This window comes from Sodiomyces alkalinus (genome assembly GCF_003711515.1).
Source record: "Sodiomyces alkalinus F11 unplaced genomic scaffold SODALscaffold_17, whole genome shotgun sequence".
Classification (NCBI taxonomy): domain Eukaryota; kingdom Fungi; phylum Ascomycota; class Sordariomycetes; order Glomerellales; family Plectosphaerellaceae; genus Sodiomyces; species Sodiomyces alkalinus.
In genome coordinates, this window is record NW_021167095.1 from 147,583 (window position 1) to 148,143 (window position 561).

A 561-nucleotide genomic window follows, 5' to 3' on the forward strand; every position below is an offset into this window, starting at 1 on the left:
AGATAACGTGCCCGGTATAACCGGGGTTTAGTCCTAGCTTTATAGCTCCTATTACGGTGCTTTACTAGCCCCGCCGTTAATTATATAGTCGCTTATTTGGCCCGGTATCGGGGAGCCCTCCTATTCTTTAGTCCTTTTCGAGGGGCGTCCCTAGCCCCTATAATGGGGCCGATCCTAGTACTAGGCGATAATAATTAGGGGGAAGATCTACGGTTATCGTGGGTATACCGCTTTAGTCTAGCGTGTAATATCGAAGTCTTTAGCTTAGTACTTATACGCTTCGCGAGGTTTCTGGGCCTTTTTCCTTAATAGTTAGTATAAGTCGTTAAATGTATCGTAGTCTCTGATATAGGCGGTATAATAGTAGGAGCGGCCGGGCGCTGTAGCGTTATAGTATCCTAGCCCTTATAGGTACGCCGATTCAGGCTTAGCGTAATAGCGGTATACCCTCTTTACTATAAGGTAGCCGTTAACCCTATAGCCGAAGTATAGGTATTTATAGTACCTTAGGGGGCTAAGGTTAGGATCGTATAGTTTATAGATATAGCTACCCCTTTCGAA